The sequence below is a fragment of the Pan paniscus genome, chromosome 10 (genome assembly GCF_029289425.2).
Source record: "Pan paniscus chromosome 10, NHGRI_mPanPan1-v2.0_pri, whole genome shotgun sequence".
NCBI lineage: Eukaryota > Metazoa > Chordata > Mammalia > Primates > Hominidae > Pan > Pan paniscus.
In genome coordinates this window covers 125,773,826-125,797,882 of record NC_073259.2, presented here as the reverse complement: position 1 = coordinate 125,797,882, position 24,057 = coordinate 125,773,826, and the positions used below count along the sequence as shown (strand labels likewise).

The following is a 24,057-nucleotide window of genomic DNA, read 5'->3' as shown; positions in this document are numbered from 1 at the left end:
GTTTTTCTCTTAATGGGGATGTATCTTAGAAGATGAAATGCAGGGAGGTAAGAAAATGCTTGGGGAAGAGTGTCATTTTTAAGCCGTTAAGCGTATTTCTTAACTACTATTATAGGGCACCCTGTGGTCTTACGGTGCTGTGACTATCTTATAGATGCACTTTCTCCAAGTCACCCAGAAGTGTCATCCTACAGGCCTGTTGTTGATGCAAACCAAGAACTGTTTTACCACAAGCGGAATGATACATTTTGCGTGACACTGGTATCTTAAATGCATGATTACAGTTATTATTATTAACATGATAAAAGAAGGAGCATTAGAATTAGTCTCAGGGGTGAGGTCCCTAGGAACAAAAAAGCCAGTCTTGTATACAGGAAAATGCAGGGTTTCCTGAGAGACATCATTAGTCCTGTAGAATTTATGGTTTCTTTTTATCTTTCTCTGTGATAATCGTGTTGAGTTCTTGCTTCTCCTCCCTTCTCTCTCCGCTTGGCCACTGGCAGGCGCCAGGCTTCTGGGAGGGAATGTCACTTGGTTGCCAAATTAAATGCCCCAGATCTATTCACTCTAGAGGGTGGTGTCATTTCTGGAAAACAGAAAGAGAAGGCTCTGCTCTCTATCTTGATATTTGACCTGTTTAATATAATTTGAAATGAACCTTTAGTGTGATAAATGGGGAGACAGAACAATTCCTTGCAGGGCCAACATCTCCACTGTGCTTTGGCCCCTGGGTGGCAACTTGAGTCAGAGAGGGCAGGTGCCCGGCACTTTGATTTAGGATAATGGGGGCCAGGCTGGGGTGGAGCAGTCACACTGAGGAAGGCAGGAACAAGTGTGGAGACAGCTGAGGCTCCAGAAACACACCCAGAAAGTGGAAGCCATGAGGGCAAAGCTGCTCAACACCAAGTGTATGGCTTCGGCATGATAGACACAAAGTAACCACAAAACAGTCCAGACCATCCTTAAATGAAGCTCCTCTGTGTTCTCTTCTGGGTTGGGAGCCAATCCTGGGTTCACACCAGAGTGAAATCAGGCCCCACCTGGCACTCTGTACCACTGTATGCCAGATGGAAGGACTTGATGGTTAGATTCCATCCATCCATCCATCCATCCATCCATCCATCCATCCATGCATGAGTCCATCCATCACACATTTTAGGAGGGCCTACATGAAGCCAGGTCTCAGCAGGGATTCTCTGGTGAGCAAATGACCCTGCCTTTCAGGAGCTTACAGTTCAGCAGAAAAGAATGATAAGTCAGCAGACTGAAACAACAATGTACAATGAGAAGGATTAAGAGGGAGCGATGGGGCTGACTTGGAAGCAACCAGAGAATTTGGAGTATGGATTGTAACTTGGAATAGTCTTGGAGGACCCTGGGCCCCAGCTGTTAGTGAGATGTTAGTGAGATTTTCATCTCTTCTCCCTTGCATCTGGTCTAGGAGAAGCTCCCCAGGACACATTTTTGAGGCCTCTTTAATCACTGGATGGGCTAATGTTTAAGCCTTTCATTTTCTCTCTGTACATTCCAGAGAAATAATGCCTCTGTGTAGTCGTGTAGTTTCTCTCTCTCTTTTTTTTTTTGAGACAGAGTCTCGCTCTATTGCCCAGGCTGGAGTGCAGTGGTGCAATCCCAGCTCACTGCAACCTCCACCTCGCAGGTTCAAGTGATTCTCCTGCTTCAGCCTCCCGAGTAGCTGGGACTGCAGGCACATGCCACCATGCCCAACTAATTTTTATATTTTTGGTAGAGACGGGGTTTCACCATGTTGGCCAGGCTGGTCTCAAACTCTTAACCTCAAGTGATCTGCCTGCCTCAGCCTCCCAAAGTGCTGGGCACCAGCGTGAGCCACCACACCCAACCTGTGTAGTCTCTTGACATTAATCAATAGCCTGAGTTAGTTGAACTCTATTTAGTGACATCATTGGGCTTTCCAGCACTGCATTCAAAGACTCCTTCATTTGTTCATTCTTCCATTCAGCAAACTTATTTTTTGGTGCCTATGAGGGGTTCAGGGTCTGTATAAGAGGCCTGGGGCACCGAGTTGCAAAAAACCAGCCTTCCTTGTAAGGAGCTCAGAGTCTAGAAGAGAAAGACTGAAAATATCAATTATAATTCAGAGGGGAAAGGGCTGGGGTAGGGGAAGTAAGATTCGGGCACCTAAAACATTCTAGTGAGCCAGGAACAATGTTCTGAAGGAATTAGCATCTGTGACAGGGGCTGGCAAATTTTCCCTGTAAGGGTCCAGGGAGTAAATACAGCAGGCTCTTGGCAGCCATATGGTCCCTGTTGTATCCATTCAGCTCTGTTGTTATGAGCAAAAGCAGCCATAGACAGTGTGTAAATAAATGGGCATGGCTGTGTTCCAATAAAACTTTATTTACAAAAACAGGTAGTGGGCCAGATTTGGCCTGTGGGCTGAAATACGCTGACCCCTGATCTAAGATAAGACCTAAAGAGTGAGTGGGAAATGAATGGCCAGGTAAAGAGTGGGACGTGTTCAGGCAGGAGAATAGCAGGCATCATGGCCCGGGAGATAGAGCTGGTTTGGAAGAAAAATATTAACTAAGAGTGGTTATGTGGCTGGACTATAGCATGCATGTGTGGTACGGCATGGGGTGACTGGAGGGTTAGGAGGGGCTGTTTTGGAGTTCTGAGTTTATCCTGAGGACAGTCAGTAGGAAGCCCCCTAGAATGGCTCTCAGCCTGGAGGGACAGGACCTGTCATGCATCATTTAAGCCATGGTGCGTTGTGGCCTCAAGGCCTCAATCTAGTTGCTCTGAGCCCCTTTCTTCCTATTTTCCATTAATTAATTCTTGCAGGTATGCAGTGTGCCTCCCAGGACACAGCAGAGCGTGGCTCTGATGACACAGCTGAGCAGAAGTCAATGGGAGGCACTGCCATCTGCTCCTGGCGGCTGATGGCAGAGGAGGGAGCCCTGGACCCTCTCACAGGGCGGGGCACTGCTCTGCATGCATCTCCTCTCATGGCCTCCTGGCCTACATCCCCTCTGATGGACCCCGTTAGGACTCAGTAATTTAAAACGCTTGTGGTCAGGGGCTGTCTGGTCACTGGTAATGAGGCCTTCACCTCCTCCTCCTGTTCCCCTTAGGCTAGAGGCATTTATTAACTCAAATTAATAGAGGAAGAAGAAAAATATTAACAACTCTCTAGGCCTCCAGCTGAGGCCTCCTTCCAGCATGATCCACTTCCCAGAAGCTTCAAGGAGAGCAGGTGAGGGTCACTTTCTAAGTGCTGCTCAGTAATTTTCAGGGCCGGACGCTGTGGCTCACACCTGTAATCCCAGCAGTTTGGAAGGCCGAGGTGGACGGATCACTTGAGGTCAGGAGTTCGAGACCAACCTGGCCAACATGGTGAAACCCCATCTCTACTAAAAATACAAAAAATTAGCCGGGCATAGTGGCAGGTGCCTGTAGTCCCAGCTACTCGGGAGGCTGAGGCAGGAGAACTGCTTGAACCCAGGAGGCAGAGGTTGCAGTGAGCTGAGATGGCACCATGGCACTCCAGCCTGGGTGACAGAGCAAGATGCTGACTCAAAAAAAAAAAAAAAAAAAATTCAGGAAGCAGACACCGAGTCATCCCTCCCATTCTAGTTGTGTTTTGGGATCATCGCTCATACATTAAAGAGGTGGCCTTTCTGTGTCCATCAGCTGAATTAGGCACAATTTTAGCAGTTACCACCTCACGACCAGGGTTTTACCTATTAACTCAGGGTGGGATGCACCTGGGGGTAGAGATAGAACTGTGGCACCTCAGGGGATCTGAGCTTGACACCAGCTTTGATTTCACCTTTTTTTTTTTAATAGTATTTATTGATCATTCTTGGGTGTTTCTCAGAGAGGGGGGATTTGGCAGGGTCATAGGACAATAGTGGAGGGAAGGTCAGCAGATAAACATGTGAACAAAGGTCTCTAGTTTTCCTAGGCACAGGACCCTGCGGCCTTCCGCAGTGTTTGTGTCCCTGGGTACTTGAGATTAGGGAGTGGTGATGACTCTTAAGGAGCATGCTGCCTTCAAGCATCTGTTTAACAAAGCACATCTTGCACCGCCCTTAATCCATTTAACCCTGAGTGGACACAGCACATGTTTCAGAGAGCACGGGGTTGGGGGTAAGGTCACAGATCAACAGGATCCCAAGGCAGAAGAATTTTTCTTAGTACAGAACAAAATGGAGTCTCCCACATCTACCTCTTTCCACACAGACACAGTAACAATCTGATCTCTCTTTCTTTTCCCCACATTTCCCCCTTTTCTATTCGACAAAACCGCCATCGTCATCATGGCCGGTTCTCAATGAGCTGTTGGGTACCCCTCCCAGACGGGGTGGCGGCCGGACAGAGGGCCTCCTCACTTCCCAGATGGGGCGGCCGGGCAGAGGCGCCCCCCACCTCCCGGACGGGGTGGCTGCTGGGCGGAGACGCTCCTCACTTCCCAGACGGGGCGGCTGCCGGGCAGAGGGGCTCCTCACTTCCCAGACGGGGTGGCTGCCAGGCGGAGGGGCTCCTCACTTCCCAGATGGGGCGGCCAGGCAGAGACACTCCTCACTTCCCAGACGGGGTGGCGGCCGGGCAGAGACACTCCTCAGTTCCCAGACGGGGTCGTGGCCGGGCAGAGACGCTCCTCACCTCCCAGACGGGGCGGCTGGGCAGAGGCTCTCCCCACATCCCAGACGATGGGTGGCCGGGCAGAGACGCTCCTCACTTCCTAGATGGGATGGTGGCCGGGAAGAGGCGCTCCTCACTTCCCAGACTGGGCGGCTGGGCAGAGGGGCTCCTCACATCCCAGACAATGGACGGCCAGGCAGAGACGCTCCTCACTTCCTAGATGGGGTGGCGGCCGGGCAGAGGCTGCAATCTCTGCACTTTGGGAGGCCAAGGCAGGCAGCTGGGAGGTGGAGGTTGTAGCGAGCCGAGATCAGGCCACTACACTCCAGCCTGGGCAACATTGAGCACTGAGTGAGCGAGACTCCGTCTGCAATCCCAGCACCTCGGGAGGCCGAGGCGGGCAGATCACTCGCGGTCAGGAGCTGGAGACCAGCCCGGCCAACACAGCGAAACCCCGTCTCCACCAAAAAATACAAAAACCAGTCAGGCGTGGCGGCGCGCGCCTGCAATCCCAGGCACTCGGCAGGCTGAGGCAGGAGAAGCAGGCAGGGAGGTTGCGGTGAGCCGAGATGGCGGCAGTACAGTCCAGCCTCGGCTCAGCATCAGAGGGAGACCGTGGAAAGGGGAGATGAGGGAGAGGGAGACCGTGGAAGGGGGAGAGGGAGAGGGGAGACGAGGGAGAGGGAGACTGTGGAAAGGGGAGAGGGAGAGGGAGAGGGATTTCACTTTTATAATAATAATAATAGAGACAGGATATATTGCATTCTTACCATGTTATGGGCATTGTGCTAAGTGCCTTATATATAGTATCAGCTTATAGCATCCCACGAGGTAGTTTTATCATCATCTGTTGTAGTGAATGAAACTGAGGTATGGAGGATTACATAACTTGCTCAAGATCACATCTCCTTGCTCAAGGGCACAGGGATCGGCAAGCTACCACCCTACCACCTGAGGCCCAAATCTTGCCCACCACCTGTTTTTGTAAATAAAGTTTTATTACAACATAGCCACACCTATTCAATGACATATTTTCTTTGGCTGCATTCATGCTACTATGGCAGACTGGAGTAGTTGCAAAAGACACCATATGGCCCACAGAGCCTACAATATTTACCATTTGGCCCTTTCGGAAATTGTTGCAGGCTCCTATCCTAGCTAATAAGTAGAAAATATGATACAAACCTAGGTTCCTTGGACCCAGAGGCTGAAGTCATGATCATCAGTGCTACGCTGCCTCTATATTACCATTTCTATGTTTACCACTTGTTCATACAGCAGGTTTTAGGTCCCTGTTGTTTTCCAGAATCCTGGACCATGAGTTCTTTGAGAGTAGGACCTGTCCTATTCATCTCTTTCATTTCTCGGTTTAACACAGGACTGGGCACATTGTTAAAGGCTCAATGAATGTTTGTCAAATGAATGAATGGATGGATGGGTGGGTGGGTGGGTGGATGGATGGATGGATGGATGGATGGATGCATGGTTAAATGGTTTTTGCAGCCTTCCCAGCATTGGAAGCCGACTGTCAGTCTAGTGCTCTCCCCATTACGGAGTGAACGTGAGAGAAACTTCATAATGACGGACCTTAGGTAGGGACGGAGGTGAATGACACTGTGTTGACTGAAGATACCAACCCCATCATTTCCAGCCCTCATCCTGCCAGGCAGAGTAATGTGGAGGTCCCTGGAAGCCAGAGGAAACATTCTTTATCATTCCATTCGACAGATCTCTTAGAGTTGTCCTTGCCTATAATTTAGACTCTGAACATTACTAATACCCTGTTGTCGTATGCAACTAATATTTGTCACCCCCATGGCAAGCAGAATCTTGAATGTAAATTCATGTGGTCCCTTCCCTAGAGCTGAGGCAGTCAATGCATGAGAGGGGTGCTCTTCCCTGGGTCAGCTGGGAATTCCACGCAGAAGCACCAGCAGCATCACCCTCAATGTTAGGTTGTAGACTCCCGAGGGGCACTGATTCTATTTCTTACTGGTAAAAAAAAAAAAAAAGTTTCCTGCTGGTGACTTCATTTTCTGTAGCCATGGCATTTGAAAAACACCTTCATGCACAGCGCTGAGTTTGGCCCCCTAGCAGCATTTTGAAGTGGGTACCGCTAACCGCATTTTGCAAAAGGAAACTCGCATTTATGGAGTACCAGTTCCTTACATGCGTGTATCTCTTACAACAAATTATCATTTCACCCATTTGTCAGATGAAGAGATGGCATCAAGAGCCCAGGTAAGAAGCAAGTCTCAGCACTTGAACTCTGGACTCTCAGATGCCAAAGTTCATGATATTCAACCCTTCGTCACATTTGCAGTGACCCCCTGGCATGGCTTGGCCCTGAGTAAGGACAGCATAGAGGACTTTTGTCTAAGGCCACTTCTTCCCTACTGAGACCCTGTGAGTCTGCAGCTCAGCCCAAGCCCCCGCATCACCTGAGATGAGAGCTTAGTGCAGCTGAGTGGTGAGGGCGGCACGGCCGTTATCCATGCTTGGCGTGTTTTGCAGCGCTGGGGGAACACACAGGTTGCTCACCAGACACAGAGTTCTGAGTTTTTCTCAGTTGTCCATTTAGGTTTTCAAGATTATTCCTGAAGTGTGGGGCAGCTGGGGGCTTTCTGGGAGCCAGAGGGGCCTCTCAGAAGTTAATGTTCCATTCCAGGTTATAATGGACAGCAGCTGGGATGTCCGCCTGGGCCAATTTGCTTTGAGCATCTCTGCAAACTTGGACTCTGGTGAAGAATTTGTGAGCTTACTTAACCATAGCGAGCACAGGTGTAACAAAATGACAGAAGTTGTCAGTGTGTTGGTCTTTTTGTCACATGACCCTTATTTGCCCCTTATCTTTACGGAAGAGGACATGCTTCCTGATTTACCTTTCTCTTCTCTTTAGCTTCTTTACCACTTAAAAAGCTGAGGTATAAATTATATACAATAAAAACCACAGATGGTAAGTTCAATGAGTTTTGATGGAGGTATATCCCTAGATACCCACTGCCCCAATCAAGACAGAATATTTCTCCTCCACCCCAGAAAGTTCTCTCATGTCCCTCTCCGATCATCTTGCCCCACCCTGAAGGCAACCCTTGTTCTGCTTTTTAGCACATAGCTTAGGTCTCTTGCAGAACTTCACGTAAATGCCATCATATAGTGTGTACCCTTTTGTATCTGGTTTCTTGCACTCAACATGATGTTTTTGAGATACATCCATGTGTTGTATCAGTGCATTCTTTTGTATTATTTTATAGCTACATATTACTAATATTTTCTTGTGTGAATATACCATCATTTATTGGTCCGTTCTCATTTTATTTGTTTCCTCGGGTTGCTGTAACAAAGTATCACAAACGTGGTGACTTAAAACAACAGAATTCCATTGTCTCACAGTTCCAGAGGCCGGAAGTCCCCCCGAGTCAAGGTGTGGGCAGGGATGTGCTCCCTCTGAAGGCTCTAGGGGAGATCCTTCCTTGCCTCTCCCAGCTTCTGATGGCTCCTGGCAATACTTGGTGTTCCTTCCTTGTCTTGAGGCTACATGATTCTAAACTCTGCTACACATGGCATCTTCCCTCAGTGTGTTCCTCCTCCTCCTCTTCCTCCTTTCCTCCTCCTCCTTCTCCTCTTGTTCCTCCTCCTCTTCCTCCTCCTTCTTCTCCTCTTGTTCCTCCTCCTCTTCCTCCTCCTTCTTCTTTCTCCTCCTCTTCCTCCTCCTTTTGTTCCTCCTCCTCCTCCTTCCCCTTCTTCTCCTTCTTCTTTCTTCTTTTTCTGCTCCTTCTTCCTTCTTTTTCTTCTTTCTTTTTCTTCACAGGGTCTGGTTCTGTCACCCAGGCTGGAGTGTAGTGGTGCAATCACGTCTCACTGCAGCTTCCACTTCTCAGGCTCAAGTGATCGTCCCGCCTCAGCCTCCTGAGTATCTGGGACTACAGGTGCCCGCCATCACACCTGGCGATTTTTTTTTTTTTTTGTAGAGATGGGGTATTACCATCTTGCCCAGTCTGGTCTCAAACTCCTTGGCTCAAGCAGTCCTCCCACCTTGGTCTCTCAAAGTGCTGGGATAACAGGTGTAAGCCAGCACACAAGCTCTCTTTTCTTATAAGAAGACCAGTCATTAGATTTAGAGCTCATCCTAATCAAGTATGACCTTAACTTGATTATATCTGCAAAAACCCTACTTCCAAATGAGGTCACCTTTACAGTTACTGGGGGTTAAGACTTCAACGTACATTTTTTGGGGCTGCATTTCAACCCACTATACATCTGGAGTGCTTCCAGGTTGAGGTTATTGAGAGTAAATCTAAATCTACTTAGAACATTCTTGTACAAGTTTTTTTGTTGTTGTTGTTGTGGAAATATATTCTCATTTCTCTTGGGTAAATAGCTACTAGGAGAATCCCTAGGTCCTAGCATATGTGTTTTTATGTAGCTTCATAAGAACCTGCCAAACTGTTTTCCAAAGTGCTTGCATATTTTACAATCCCACCAGCAGGTGTGACAAGTCAGTTGCTCTATATCATCAGTAGTTCTCAATATGGGGCAATTTTGAATTTTGTTCCCTAGACAACATTTGGCAATGTCTGAAGACAGTTTTGCTGGCCATAATTTGCAGTGAAGGGGACAGTGCTGCTAGCATCTGGCACCTGGGGAGAGACCAAGGATGCTGCTAAACATTTCACAATGCACAGGGCAGCCCCCATTCCCAGGCCCTAGTAATGGGTTATCCAGCTGGAAAGATCCACAGTGCTGAGGCTGAAAAATCCCGCCCTATCTCCTTGCTACCACTTAACATTGTCAGGCATCTAACTTTATTCATCCTAATAGGTATGAAATGTTATTGTGTTTTGCTTTGTGCTTCTTTAATGACTAAATATGGTGAACATCTTTTTTTGGACTTATTGGCCATTTCTCTCCCATTTTATGTGAATATGTGAATTATCTATTCAAATCTCATGTTTTTTTTAAATTGGGTTATCTTTAAAAAAATTTTTTTATTTTATTTTATTTTATATTTTTTTGAGATGGAGTCTCGCTCTGTCACGCAGGCTGGAGTGCAGTGATGCTATCTGGGCTCATGGCAACCTCCATCTCCCAGGTTCAAGCGATTCTCCTGCCTCAGCCTCCCTAGTAGCTGGGATTACAGGTGTGTGCCACCACACCCAGCTAATTTTTTGTATATTTAGTAGAGACGGGGCTTCACCATGTTGGGCAGGCTAGTTTTGAACTCCTGACCTCAAGTGGTCTGCCTGCTTCAGCCTCCCAAAGTGCTGGGATTATAGGCATGAGCCACCATACCCTGCAACCTCTACCTCCTGGGTTTAAGTGATTCTTGTGCCTCAGCCTCTTGAGTCGGGGGGCTTACAGGTGTGCACCACCATGCCTGGCTAATTTTTGTATTTTTTAGTAGAGACAGGGTTTCACCATGTTGGCCAGGCTGGTCTCGAACTCCTGACCTCAGGTGATCTGCCTAGGCGTTCCAAAGTGCTGGAATTACAGGTGTGAGCCACCACTCCCGGCCTAATAATTTTTTTAATGTTTAGTGCTTTTTGTGTCCTAAGAAATCTTTGCCAATCCCAAAGTTGTCAATGTTCTATTTTCTTATAGCAGCTTTATAATTTTTAGCTTTTCTGATAGGTTTATTATCTATCTCACATTAATTTTTTGCATATGATGTAAAGTAAGGATGGAAGCTCCTTATTTTCCATAAGAATATCCAGGTGTTCCAGAACCATTTGTTGAAAAGACCACCTGTTCCTCATTGAATGACTTGATATCTTCATCAAATGTAAGTTGGCCATATGCATGTGGGTCTACTTCAAGACTCTCTGTTCTGTTCCATTGATCTACTAGCCTGCTCTTAAGACAATATCACACTGCCTTGAAGACACTGTCTTACCTCTCTGGCCTCTTGTCTTTTCATCTGTCTCCTCTGCTTTTTCCTCTTTCAACCTCCCCTCTTTCACTGGGCTGGGGGTGAGTGCAGTTGGGAGACAAAAACTAAGCTATATTTTGCTTCTTGTTATTTCTCATGCCTTTTTGCAGTCTACCTCCTTTGCCATCTTTTGTTTTTGGGGTGTGTGTGTGTGTGTGTGTGAGAGAGAGAGAGAGAGAGAGGGAATTAAGCCAGGGATAAAAAGTACCAGATGCCTTCCCTGAGCATCCCTGTTCTTGTTAACCAGTTTTCTTTCCTGTTTACTGTTTTCCTCTCAGCACCTAAGTTCTCACTTGCCCGAAGAGCATCCAGTCTAAACAGATTGGCCAAGTCTATTCCTCCTCTTGTCTTTGACTCTCTTGACTTCTTGAAATCCCTCCCTCCCACCCGAAGTCTTCCTGGAATCAATAGAAAAAAAAGTCATACTTCTTCTTTCCTAATGAGTGACTCATCAAGCCAGGACTGAACACTCACAAACAACCCTCGCTACAAGGGATCAAAAATGTGCCTTGTCTCTGTTGATTCCTCCCATTTATTCTTGGCATGTTCTTGTGCATCTGGGCTGATGCTGCTGGTTATGTCTGGGATTGCACAGACCCCCTGCCTGTTTGATGTGGATCATGAAGCATCCAACAGTCCAGAACTGCATGGGGTGAGGGGTAAGCGGGCGGCGGGGGGTGGGGAGGCAGGTTATTTTTTGCTGATGATCCAGAGAGATGATGCTTGTTGTGTGGCTACCAGCAGCAAAGCCGCCTAAAGTCTCATGACTCTTCAGAACAAAATGGCAAGATTATATTGCCCATTGCATCATTATTTAGAAAAAGTGTAGTTTTTATATTTGTAAATGGTGGATCAGAACCTGGGCTAACACCTCAGTATCTGAGGAACATTGCTACTTATTTTTAGGTATAGTTTGGTAGATATATGTTATTTTTCTTTTTTTTTTTTTTTGAGACAGGGTGTCACTCTGTCCTGTTGTCCGGGCTGGAGTACAATGGCACGATCTCAACTCACCGCAACTTCCACCTCCCAAATTCAAGCAATTCTCCCACGTCGGCCTCCTAAGTAGTTGGGACTGCAGGCACACACCACCATGCCTGGCTAATTTTTGTATTGTTTGGTAGAGATGGGCTTTCACCATGTTGGCCAGGCTGGTCTCGAACTCCTGACCTCAAGTGATTCGCCCACCTCAGTCTCCCAAAATGCTGAGATTACAGGCGTGAGCCACTACGCCCAGCCTGAAAGATATATATTTAATCCTATCTTTAAAACATATTATGTTTTAAAGAGTAAATTGAAATAAATAGTAAGAACAGGATTTAAAGACAGCTTGAGTTTAAAATACTTATCAAAATGTGAGATTTTCTTGATATCTATACTAGTACTTTGATGTGAGAAATACACAATAAATGTTATTTGCATAACTTCAAAAATCCCGTATTAGATTTTTTAAAAAAATGATATTATGAAATGGTTGAAGACTCACAAGAAATAGTGCAGATGCTCCTTGTATCCTCCCCCCAACTTTCCCCCAGTGACAGTATCTTACATAACCACAGTATGAAATTGACATTGGTACAATACTGTTGATTTAGGTACAGATCTTATTTGGATTTCACCAATTTTTACTTTTTTACTTGCATTTTTTGAGCTTTTATTTTTTTTAATGATGATTTTATTGTCCAAAAGATGGCCTAGCAATATCCAAGAAAATTTTGGAGTGAGAAAGATACGAGTTCCCATTCCAGCCTTGTCACTTATCTGTGAGATCATGATGATTCATTCGTTTTCTGAGCCTCAGTTTATTCCTCTGTAAAATGGAGTTGATAATATCTACCTCTTACGGTTGTTGTGAGGCTTAAATTCAGTGACTTATACAGGTATATCATGCTTGGGAACTGTTGTGATGGGTTGGTTGAAAAATCTAAACTCATGGAAGTATAAAATGAAGAAAGCAGTTTACTTTTAGTTTAATTAAGATACGTGGAATGTCTTCTTTTCCATTTTTAGTGACAACTTGGGCAGATTTATTCACTTTTGGCTGGAAGAGCTTAAAGCAGAGAAGGTCTCCCTGGTGTTGGTGTGGTTTGGTTTGATTCTTCGGTTGTGAGTGATCTCTTTGTGAATGGTGAGGATGGATTCCTCTGGCCTGCCTTCAGGGTCATCCTGATAACCTCCCCTGCCACTGAGGGGCAGCCTGGTCTCATTGACTTCCTGGATGGCACCCCTTTGGTCCTTTTTCTGGTGGTCACCTAGACATAGAGAACTCCTGCCATCCACTGGCCCTCAGGCTTTCCCTTGCAGCCATGGGAATACGGGATACTTCTTGCACTCTCTTGGTATGGAGAGATCTGGGATGGAGTGGGGAGTATCTGCATTGCCTCCTCTGACTCATTACTTCCATGTCCCCTTGTTACAGGAAAGGGGTCCTGATCCAGACCCCAAGAGAGGGTTCTTAGATCTCGTGCAAGAAAGAATTCAGGGTGAATCCATACAGTAAAGTGAAAGCAAGTTTCTTAGAAAAGTAAAGGAATGAAAGAATGGCTACTCCATAGACAGAGCAGCCCTGAGGGCTGCTGGTTGCCCATTTTTATGGTTATTTCTTGATTACATGCTAAACAAGGGGTGGATTATTCATGCCTCTTCTTTTTAGACCATATAGGGTAACTTTCTGACGTTGTCATGGCATTTGTAAACTGTCACGATGCTGGTGGGAGTGTAGCAGTGAGGACGACTAGAGGTCACTCTTGTGGCCATCTTGGTTTTGATGGGTTTTGGCCAACTTCTTTACTGCATCCTGTTTTATCAGCAAGGTCTTGATGCCTGTATCTTGTGCTGACCTTCTATCTCATCCTGTGACTTAGAATGCCTTAGCTGTCCGGGAATGCAGCCCAGTAGGTTTCAGCCTCATTTTACCCAGCTCCTCTTCAAGATGGAGTTGCTCTGATTCACACACATCTGATATCCTCAAGCTGTTTGGATGTAGGTCATCTAGTGTTCCCCCACCTGCAGAAATGTCTAGGCCTGCATTGTCTAATATGGTAGCCACTAGCTATAGGTGTTCATTATTTAAATTTAAAAGAATTAAAATTAGTGTGTAGTGGCATGCAACTGTAGTCCCAGCTACTTAGGAGAACGAGGCGGGAGGATCACTTGAACCCAGTTTGAGACCAACTTGGGCAATGTAGCGAGACCCTTAAAAAATGTTAAAAAAAATAAAATTAAATGGAATTACACATTTAATTCCTCAGTTGCACTAGCTGTATTTCATGTGCTCAATAACCATATATGGCTGGTGGCTGCCATATTGGACAGCACAGATATAAAACATTTCCATTATCATAAAGAGTTCTTTTGGACATTGCTGGTCTAACTAATAGATCCCCCATCTTATGGCTACCAATGTTAGTCTTTTCCAAGAACTGCCCCACCTCCCTCTGCTTAAAGGGTGGTACCAGTGGATGGCCATGAGATCCATAATTTCAGCAGACATCTACTTAAGAAATAAGATGCCAGTTTCTTTTCTTGTAGACACCCCTAGGGAGTAGGAATGCACTCTGCTTGTGAATCCTATTCCCTCAGAAGGTCAAAGACCGAAACTCAACCCATCTACCTCCTCTTCTTCTGGGGAGGAGGCAGCAGTGGTCATTGGGAAGTGGGGGCTCAATCTGCCCCCTCTTTGGATCCTTGTGGGAAGGAGTTTGATCTCAGCTCTGACTCACAGGTAGCTCTTTTTAGAAAGTAGAATTATTTTATGTCTTATTTTTAGATTTGGGTATAAACTATAATTCTGGGACAACAGTAGAAATCCCACTTGATAGCCAATTACACTGTTATCATTAATAGTATTATTCTGACCATATAGCCTTCTATACTATTCTACAACTATGGAAGTAAATGACCTTCCCTTTCTCACCTACATTCATAGATAGTTGTTCATTATATCGTAAGCATTTACCCACATTTCTATTTCAAATGGGAGTTTCCATTTTTAGATGGGCACATAATGTTGCATTGCATTGGTATCCATGCTTCTCCGACTATTTCTCTTTCAGATAAAGATTTCCGTTATTTCCAGAGGTTTGGTGTTACTAGTAGCACCACTGAGGGCATCTTGGTGCATAAAACTTCTTGCTTTTGACGACTTCTTTTCTTTGGAGAAATTTTCCTGGAAGTAGGAAAGGTATTGAGCTTATGAACTTCTTAACTCTTTGTCAAATTTAAACTCCCCTCCCCTTACAAATTACAGGTCTGATGGCCGAATGGGACCTAAGAGGATCTGTAGTCAATACCTGTCACTGTCATCTGTGTTATATACACAACTCTCCTCTTTCCAGCTTCATCTCATTCCCTCCTGCCTCAGGGACTTTGCTTATGCTTTTGTCTGTGCCTCTTCTTTGTGTTCCTTTCCTCCTTGTAATTAATTCCTATTTTTTCCCTGAGATCTCAGGTCTGGGCTCAAGATCACTTCTGCTGAAAAATATTTTCTTACTCTATCACCTTCAAATAAGCCACACCCCCTTGTCAAGAATAGGGACCTGTTCTTTCTTTCATAGCATTTATCGTGATGTATGATTAGACGTTCATCTGTGTGATAAGCAGTCTGATGTTTGAGCCCTTGGTTAAGACCAAAGGGTGGAGCTTATCATTGCCTGGCACACAAGCACTTAGACTTTGTCGAATGAATAAACACATCTGATGCAAATTTACAGGGATGCCAATCAGGATGCTGGGACTTTCATCGATGTTGCCTCTGCCTCGTGTTACTTTAAACAATTCCTTTTTAGGCATGGGGCCAAATTAGGGATTAAAAACATCTGGAGCCTATTAATGGGCTTCAAGGGTTGGTGAACACCCTAAATTATATATACAAGTGTTGTGCAGACAGGTGCACCTGGGGAGGAAGGTGGTAGAGGGTCCATGGCTTCCATCATGAGATTTTTAAAGAGGGTAGCAAACCTTCTAAATGATAACAGCCATCAGCCTAGATCATTGGTGTGGTCTTCACAACACCCAAGAAACAGGCCTGCTTCCCTGTAATTGAAGGGAGTTACTCACCCAGCCCCTGGCTGTGCCCAATCAGGGCATGCCTGGTTCAGCAGGGATGAACCATCTATAGAAATTTGACTCTGCACTTCCTCCAGGCACTTTGCCCCTGTCTGAAGAAGAATAAGAAATGAGAAATGCTCCCTATACCCGGCTTCTCTCCCAAGCTTCCAAACTTCAAGTTATTGAGTCACTCTGTCTCTGCATGGAAGGAGTGATGGAGTGGAGAAGGGCCAGGAGTGGGATGCTGGCAGAATTTCTTTCACTTGGAAAAAGACATTGAGGATAAGGAGAAGCATTGCCCTTCGCCCGCAACACACTAACCTCAGAAGACTCTTATAGTTCTAATATTCTCAGACTCTGTTCATATAGTCATATAAGACCAATGTTTGAAGGAGGCTTAGAAGGGTCATCTTCTTTGTAATTGCTTGTTGGAATTTGGCTAAACAATTTATTATGCAATTAATGCATGTTCATTTTGCAGAACTTGCAAACTCTGATACCTAATAGGGCCTGTCAGGAAACTCAAATGGTTGAAGAGGGTCTAGCATAAGATGACAAATGGCAACTGACATTTGGCTTCAGGGTCAATGATTTACAATAGGGAATGGTGGGGAGTGGGGCAAACTGGAGCGCCCATGCCTCATCTAAAGGGGGAAGCCACTCCTTCTTTCTAGCTGACTGTTGCCACATTGAATGCAAGACCTGAATTGTTGGCCAGGTGCTGTGGCTTACACCTATAATCCCAGCACTTTGGGAGGCCAAGGTGGGCAGATCACCTGAGGTCAGGAGTTCAGGACCAGCCTGGCCAACATGGTAAAACCCCGTCTCTACTAAAAGTTCAAAAAATTAGCCGGGTATGGTGGCACATGCTTGTAATATCAGCTACTTAGGATGCTGAGACAGGAGAACTGCTTGAACCTGGGAGGTAGAGGTTGCAGTGATCCAAGATGGTGTCACTGCACTCCAGCCTGGACTGGGGGGGTGGGGTGGGGGAAAAAAGACCTGAATTGTTTCAATTTATCAAGAAAAAGTGGAAGCATGGAATTTTTCATGTGAAATTTTCCTGTTTTTGTAAATGTTGCCAATGAATCTACGTTTAAGGTTTGTATGAGCCAAATAAAGTTTGTCTGCATTCCAGATGTTTCTCCACAGGCCATAGCTTTGCATAGTAAAATTTAAACCTTACAAATCCATGGAATAGAGTTTTCTTTGAAGTCCACCTAAACAGAAAACCCTCTGGGTCCATTGATGAGCGGCTGTTTAGGAGACTGGAAGTCCTCTCCTTTTAGGGAGATAGTGACTCTAAATCATCACCTTAGACCTTGTCAGTCAGAGTCTCCATGTTCATGATGGTATGGCAGAGGGGACATAGCGGGGATCAACACGCAGCTGAAAGGCCATGCCTTGCCAGAGCTGGTGTCGGCATGTGTATTCAAGCCCTATGCCGAAGAGGCTAAAAATAGTCCCAAGTGTTTGGGTGGCTGCTTTGTCTTAACTACTTCCAGGCCCTAGACAACTGTCACCTCATTAATCTTCATGGCAGGGTGCCTGGCTTAGAGGACAAAACTGAGCTTCCAATGCATATGATTTAATTCCAGCTGGGCATGTGCGAGCCTCAGTTTCCCCATCTGCCCCTGAGCCACTCATTCACCAACCTCATGGTCTGCCTGAGGAGGTGACAAGGACCAGGACCTCAGGGTACAGGTGGAGGTTTCCTGGGTGGCATTCCCACAGGAGGTTTCTGCCAAGCAGCAAGAATAAAACCCTGAAAGCCGTATTTATTTAAAGACCATTAATCCAGTTCTGGATCATTCCAACTGGAGTGACTTGTCTAAAATTTAGTTTTGCTGAGCAATCTCTTTCCTTCCATGGACAGTGAACAACAGGGTTTCAGTAAAGTGGTTCCAGAAGAAATGCCTTTGTTATGATCCTCTTTGCATTCCCAAACTTTAGAAGAGCTTCTTTGTATTTAATTCATAATCTAGTTATAAAAGATTTACAGCAGCACCTCTAGACAATACTCTGTTAATCCAGATGAAGTTACTGTATGAATTGAAAGTCATAAAAGTAATTTTCGAATGCATTATTTTTTATCTCTTTCTAAGTGTTTAAATCTCAACTTAAACTGGCTTCTCCCACAAAATGTATTTGTTGGCTTTTGTAACTGCAAAGTGCTTAGGAATGGTGGGCTTTAGGTACGGTTGGATCTAGGTGCTTACACAAATGTTGGAGAAACTCGCCCCCTGCTCCTTGGTAGCTTTGCTTTCTCATTATGGCCAGCTGCCTTCCTCCTCCCTCTGTGTCTCAAGTAGTTCCAGAAAGAGACTCAATTGCCTCAGTGGAAAGAGAAACTTCTTTCTCTAAGGTTGCTGCAAAAGTCCTGAGATTGGCCCCTTGTGAGTCAGCTTGGGCGTCTTGCCTATCCTGAAACCATCTTTGTGTCCAGAGGGATGGAGTAAGCTGATTAGGACAGGCGCACGTGCATGCACGCGCGCGCATGCACGCACACACACACACACACACCTGTCTGCCCTACACATGCCACATGGATGGATGGTAGATAGACTAAAGTAACAGATGTCATCTACATTTTAAAATAATGAAAACTTCAACTCCCAGTCAGCCTAAATCATATAGGGCCCTCTTTTTTTTATTTTTATGTTTTATTTTTGAGATAGGGTCTTGCTTTGTCACCCAGGTTGGAGTGCAGCGGTGTAATCTCGGCTCACTGCAGCCTTGACCTCCTGGGCTCAAGCGATCTTCCCACCTCAGCCTCCTGAGTAGTTGGGATCATAGGCATGTACCACCATGCTTAGCTAATTTTGCTTTTTTGTGGAGATGAGGTCTCACTATGTGGCCCAGGCTGGTCTCAAACTCCTGAGCTCAAGCAATCCTCCTGTCTCAGCCTTCCGAAGTACTGGGATTACTGGCATGAGCCACTGTACCTGGCCTTGGGCTCTCTAAAAAGTGCAGCTGGCAATGTGCAATTATAAGACAAGAGGAGTATGTCTAAATCATCAAGTTTCCTTGGCATCATTGTTACTGGAAAGATTATCCCCAAGGTGGACTGGGAGAGTGGATCACACACCAACTTTGGTGAACTTCAGGAGTCTGAAAACAGACTTGTCTTGCCAAACTCCTCAGCTTCTGCAATTCTGAAATTTACCTGGAAGGAGAGTCAATAGACTTGAAAAGTCAAACTATGAGTATCAGAAGTTTGGGAAAGCTGGAGGAAGTTGGGTCATATCCAGGAGCCAGCGTGGGAGGAAATAAAACACTTGGAGATTTAGAAACAAAGCCAGAAAATCTCATTACAGAAGAGCTTGCATTTGTATAGATTTTTTTCCCAGGCACTTTCATATCCATTATCTCATTTGAGCTACATCACAACCCTGCATGGTTGGCAGGTCAGAAATTCTTATATTCATTTGTCACATAAAGAAACTGAGACTTATTGAGGTTAATCGACTGGACCAAGGTCAGAGAGCTAATTAGTAAGAAGTCTGGGAATAGAATATAGGCAGTTCTAGACCAGCACTACCAAACAGACATGTAATACACACCCTGTATGTAATTTAAAAGTTTCTGATAGCCATATTAGAAAAGTGAAAAGAAACAGTTGAAGTTGGTTTTAATAATTTATTTTATTTTACCAATAGATCCAAAATATTATTTCAATAAGTAATCAACTTAAAAACTTGAGATGTTTTACATTATGTTTTTCCATGTGGAGTCTTCAAAATCTGGTGTGCATTGTATACTTAGAGTACATCTCAATTCAGACTAGCCATGTTTTAGGTGCCCTCTAGCCACATGTGGCCAGTGGATGCCATATTGGGTGGCATAGTCTAGGCTGTGCTTGGTGTAATGGGTGGAGGCCATACTTCAGAGTAAATTTTTCTGGGTTTCAATTCATTCATTTAGTTCAATAACTATTTATTGAGCATATACTATGTGCCAGATGCTGAGGATAAAATGGCAAATGAGAAAGATTTGATTTCTGCCTTCATGGAAGGCATATGCTAATGGAAGAGGGTGACACAAAACAAATTTACAAGGAAGTAAATACAGTAATTTCAAAGTGTTCCAGGTGCTATGAAAGAAGCAGACAGGGTGCTGAGATTGAGACTTATACAGTGATCATGAAGACCTCTCTGTTCTGCTGAAGCTGAGGTCAGAGAAGAGGCCGTACAAAGAGTGGAGGTGTCGGGGGGATAGAGGAGCATGTTCCAGGGAGAGAGAAGACATGTGCAAAGGCCCTGAGGCAGGAAAGCATTTGCATGTTCTAGGAACTTAATGAAGAACAGTATGACTGGGGCTATTTGGAGGATGCCTTGAAAGAGACTCAACTGCCTTGATATCCAAGGTACCAGATATATGGCAGGTTGTTGATGAATATTTGTTACATAGATGGATGGGTGGATGGGTAGATAGAGTTATGGACAGGCAGAAGGATGCATTCATTTTGTATTGTCTGTGGCTATTTTCGTATGACAGTAGCAGAAATGAGTAATTGCAACAGACATCCTACACCCTGTAAAGCCTGAAATATTTACTTTCTGGCCCTTAACAGAAAACATTTGCTGACCTAAGATCTATAAAATGGGGAAAATAATAACTTCTTTAAACAACTGTATGGGGATTAAATGAGAGGAGGATATCTCTTGCCTGTCCCAGTGGCTGGCCCTTGGTACAACACGCAACAAAGGTGAATTTTCTCCCTTGCGCTCTGCTCCACATCTTTCTCTGGGCTCCAGCTCCAGTGCTTGGGCACCTTTCTTGTTCACAGGCAGCTGAAATGGGGACTGAGTTTCCTCTGTGGGTCCCTCAATTATTCCTGAATGTTGCATTTTATTTTCATGGGGGCTGCGAGCTAGAATGGAGTTGTCCATAGCACATAGACCCTGCTGCAGGGATCCCCGGGTGGATCGACTTAGGGGGTTTCATAAATGTTAATTACAGCTCTGCTTCATTTTGAGGGAGCACAGATTCTTATTGCCTCAGTGGAGAGAAACTTAGACTGTGCCCTTTAATAAGAAAATTGTGTCTCTTTTGCCACTGTGGAATTGTGAATGTGAGCATGAATTTAGATGAGAGTTTATGTATCCAGGGGCAACACAGAAAGGCAAGAATCCCCAAAATACCTGCTCACCACCAGGTGAGTTTTTTTTTCTGGGGCTCTGAAAAAAATATCAGAGCATTGGGTGGAATTTCTAGATTCCTATAGTGACAGCCAGAAGCCAGGACACATGATGGGGTGACTGCAAATGCCCTCCACATAGCATAGAATTTCTCAACCTTGGCACTGCTGAGATTTGGGGCTGCATAATTTTTCGTGGTGGTGGCTGTCCTGTGCATTGTAGATGTTTAGCATCTTCTCCAGTCTCTATCCACTAGATGCCGATTGCACTCCTGCCCCCAAGTTGTGACACCCAAAAATGTCTTTTGACATTGTCCGATGTCCCCTAGAGGACAAATTTGTCCCCATTGAGAACAGGGACTTTGTGAGTCGTGAGGCAGCTGTTACAGAGGACTGGGCTGAGAAGCAGAGAGACTGGATTCCCATCCCCAGAGTGCGTGCCGCTAGCTGTGTGACCTTGGGCAAGTCACTTCACCTCTCAGAAGAGAATCGTTGCTTCAAAGGTTGTAGTAAAGATGAAATGCTGTCAAAGTTGCAGGCACAAAATAGGTTCTCTGCCAGTGTCATTTCTTTCTCTCCCTATGGCCCCTCTCCTCTCCTCTTCCTTTTCGCTCTTATTCCCAGGCTCTGAGAATCTTTCCCCTCTTTGCTGCTCCCTAGGGGGCAAACAGGTGCAATCTTCCCCAAGGTTTTTTTTACCTTTGCTCTTTTTTCTTGCCTTTCCTCAGGAGAATCAGCATAAGAGGCGTACATGTTGGGGTGAAGAAAAAGTTGCATTTGATTACTTAAAGTTCCCTTCAGAGAACGGTGCAGTTTATCATTTGCAGCCTCATGAAAGAGTTCCACCTGCCGCTCCAAAAAGAATAATAGATCAGTAAGATTTGAACCTTAAATCGGCTCATCCTCCTGGAACAGTGACAGGCATTTGAATGAATATTTAACGAGCCAGACTTTGATAATGAAGAGCTGCTGCTCCCCCCCTCACTCCATTCCACCCCCAAATCAGGAAAGAAAATTCCTCTTCTTCACTCTGACCTCTTAGATGAATGAGAAAAGGATGAAATGTAATTTGGGGGAATAATTAGCACTCCTCAGCCCCCAAACCTCACAGGTGATGCTGTGCTGAACTCATTTAACTCTGACTTAGAAGCAATGGGTTGCTGGCATCAGGGAGCTGGAGTCAGAGCTGTTGAAATTGACTCAGCCTCAGGGAGTAATTTGTGTTTTTGCCTCATCCCTTAGGGAGCGGGTCCACCTCACCTCTCACTCCAGAAGCCCTTCTCCAGCTCTCATTAGGGCTGACAGAAAATAGGAGAGAGGAGAGAGTGAGAGGACAGAATTTTGGAGGCTTGAAGGACTTTTTCTTTCCTGTCCTGTTCTGTCCTTCCTCTTACTGTCCCTTCTCCGTCCCTCACTTTTCCTATTTTAAATTATAAAAGTAATCTGTGCTGGTGTAACAAATGCAAACTACACAAATGTAGATAGAGTAAAACAGTGAAAGCCCCCATTCCCTCCTGCCCCAATTTTAGGGAGGCATTGCTGTTAACATTTGTTATGCATTCTCTCAACATTTGTTGCACATTCCTTTGAAGAATAATAACTAAGGTGCCAAAATCTATATCTGTATCAGAGTTCCCCAAAGAGACAGAAGCAATAGGAGACATCTCTATGTCTATCTATCTACCTATCTATCTACTGTCTACTTAGCTATATCTATATATCTGTATCTATTATCTATAGACATGGATAATGATAATTGATATAGCTATATCTGTTTATCATGTATCTATCAATCATCTGTCTACTTAGATATATCTGTATCTATTATCTATCTATATATATCTATATAGACATATCTATAACTATCCATCCAGATATATCTATATCTACTATCTTTTATCTATCTATCTAGATATACATATATCTATATGTATCTATCCAAATATCTATCTATATCTATAATCTATCTATATAAGTATATATATATTTATATATTTGTCTAGATATCTATATACATATTTCTCTCTATATAGATACATCTGTATCTATACCTATTATCTATCTATATCTACTTAAATAATATAGATGAATGAGAAAAGGATGAGATATATCTGTATCTTGCTTCTATCTAAAGATATAGCTCTATATAGATATATCTATAGCGATCTATCATCTGTCTATCTAGATATATCTATATCTATTTACCTAGGTAGCTATCTATCTAGATATAGATATCTCTGTATCTATCCATCTCTGAATGAATGAGAGAGATTGATTTTCAAGAATTGGCTATGTGACTGACCCAAACCTGTAAGCCCTGGTGGTCTGCCGGTGGCCTGGCAGAAGTTGATGTTGAAGTCTTGAGTCTGAAGGTATTCTAGAAGTAGAATTCCTTACCATGTGCCAGACACTGTGTTAAGCCTTTTAAATGCATTTTATCATTTACTCCTCATAAGCACTCTAGGAGGTAGGGACCAAGCTCATTGCCCCATTTTACAGGTGGAGGGAGTGAGGCCCAAGAAGGAGCAGGTGAGAATGTCTTGTTGCTGGGTGGGCATCTGGGCAGGGAAGAGCTGCCCTTTCTGACTCCGGCTAGTGGTGTTTCTGTCACGGCTGAGGGTCTCAGCAGCTGACCCTCTGTCTTGTTCCTACGTGTGGTCTTTGTGGCTTTCCCCCCACTTCCCCATCTGCTTCCTTGGCCTGAGACCCTGTCCCCAGACTTCATCCCTTCTTGGGAAGATTTTCCACTACTTCCCAAAGCCAAGGCTTCAGAGAAGTCTACCCCCTTGAGACGAGCATGCAGGCATCTTATTATTAGTAGAGATGAGGCTATTGCTGATGGAAAATAAGGAATGAGGCCACACCTTGGGTTTCTACCTCACCTGCCACTTCTTGCCTAGGAGGACAAGGACCAAGAAGCCTGGTCATTGCTAACATGGGAGTGAGACATGCATGAGCTCACTTGAAGCCCCTTTTCTGGACCTGGGAGGGTTGGCTTGGGTGATTCAAACCTGGGTCTTGGGTGCCTCACATGCAGGCAGTCCCCATGGGATGGAGCCTTGCCCTGAGGCCAGCTCTGCCTCCATGCAGGACAGCCAAGGGAGAACCTGAGAAAAGGGCATGGCTCAGCGGTGTCTCCCTGATCCCCACACTTCTGGGGCAACTCTTCATGGCACAACCCAACCACAGAGGGGTCCCTGGGGCTTCTTTCTAACCACAGGATTGCCCTCTGCTTTGTATGTTATAGCAGAGAGCTAAGGGCATCTCTGCAAGAGCTTAAGGTGATGTTGAATACATAGAACCATGGAGAATT

At 45.0% G+C, this 24,057-nt stretch overlaps 1 protein-coding gene across 2 annotated transcripts in view; it reads left to right on the top strand.

Annotated features, from left to right (window-relative positions):
• The window catches only part of KSR2 (kinase suppressor of ras 2), a 518,358-nt gene that overhangs the window by 235,750 nt on the left and 258,551 nt on the right, over window positions 1–24,057 (top strand). The window lies entirely within an intron of this gene.